We start from the raw sequence: 1,752 nt of genomic DNA, 5'->3' as shown, positions 1-1,752 counted from the left end.
GCTGCTCTCACTGACTGTCACACTTCCTGCAAAACAAATGTTGTTTTTGTGAAATCTACTTTCAATTGTAGCTGGAACTGTCTGCTGCAACTAATGCAAATAATAAAAAAGACATTTTAAAGCAGTACAATCTTCAAATCAATTAGAAAATAAACAAAGAGAAATCAGGAGCGAGGCTGTTCTGGATAGTTTATAAAAGATGCAGAGATAATTTAATCAAACACACAATAGTTCAAAAGGTTCTGTTATAAACATCACACAGACTCCAGACAGATGAGTAATTTAGAGTTTCTGTTAACTACAGCTGATGACTTCAGTCTGATTTTATTTGAGATTCAGAAAATGTAATTTCAGACAGATTTTTAATGTCAGATGTGGTTCAGGTGGACTGATTCTTAATGAGCTGATACACCTGGAGAAAAGTGAAAGGCAACATAAACGAATGTGGACCTAAAATGCATCCTTGAGGGACTACACAGATCAGAGGAACATTTTCCTAAAGACACACGTTGGTCAGGTGGGATCTGAACCAGGATCAAACTGAGCCTTTGACACAACCTGTTCTAGCCATTATCATTCATTTTGTTTAATGTATTCCAATTTTGTCTAAAGTTTAGTCAAAAAACTTTTGTCTCCTTCCTAATTATTCAGTTTGTTTGTCAAAAAAAGGTTTCATCAGTTACATTATTTCTGGTGATTTTTAACTGGTTTCAGAATCAGTCTGTTTTTTACTTAGACATGTTTATTTTGCTTTTTATTATCTGTAGGTTACAGTTTACACTTCCATTGCTCTAAATAAGAGATTTCTGAGCTCTGCTGGTTTTGGAAACAATGGAAGAATTAAGTGTTTGATTTCCTGCTGATTCTTTAAGTTTGCCTATTTATAAAGAAATATTACCTGATTCTTTTCACAGGTTGGTTTTATAGAAAAAGAACATCAAATAAAAATCAATAAAATATAAAAAACAAATATTTGATTTTCATGCTATTCAAGAAACATTTAGGAAACCAAACAAACTAAAGATTAAAAAATGAATGATAAGTACACAGACAAAAAAATCCAGAAAAATAAAACAAACATTAAAAACCAGAGATCAGGATGTAATTAATATACATATATTTATAGTTATTATATAGTTATAATTATTTTTCTCACCATGCATCCATCAGAAGCCCAGGGTCTCAACAGGACCATGAAGCAGGCTGAAGGAGATCCACACCTTGGGTTTAGCATCATGTCTATGTAAATAAAACTAGTTTGAATTGTTTTGACTTGCCAATCAATCAGGATGTGAGTCAAAATGCAAATAGTGTGCAAAATTATTCTTCATATAAGTGATGAAATGTCATTTCTGCAGATCTGTGTGTGAAGCCACAGGGATGGAGAAACTTCTTCTGTTCTTCACTGCTGCCTCAGGTGAGTGTTTGATCAAAGCTCTGACCTGTTTCTGTGTTTTCAGTTCTTCTGTTGTGTTCAGGAGGTGCTGGTACCATCAGAAAATTTCAAACTGACAGGATTGTTGCAACAAATTCAACTTTTAGCTCAAATCAAACCACCGACTACAAAAACACCATTTTGTTTCTGAGCTGCAGAGAAAACTACTCAGACCAAGAAACCTGAGGGGGATTTATGGTGGAGCCTCAACACCCACCTCCCACCCACCCCACACACTTACACACACCTCACACACAAAGACATACAAGTTGCTTTTCTATCCTCATGGGGACTTTGCATTGACTTCCATTCATTTT

Source organism: Austrofundulus limnaeus, unplaced genomic scaffold (genome assembly GCF_001266775.1).
Source record: "Austrofundulus limnaeus strain Quisiro unplaced genomic scaffold, Austrofundulus_limnaeus-1.0 Scaffold1002, whole genome shotgun sequence".
In the NCBI taxonomy this organism is placed as follows: domain Eukaryota; kingdom Metazoa; phylum Chordata; class Actinopteri; order Cyprinodontiformes; family Rivulidae; genus Austrofundulus; species Austrofundulus limnaeus.
Note: the sequence above shows the minus strand (reverse complement) of the source record.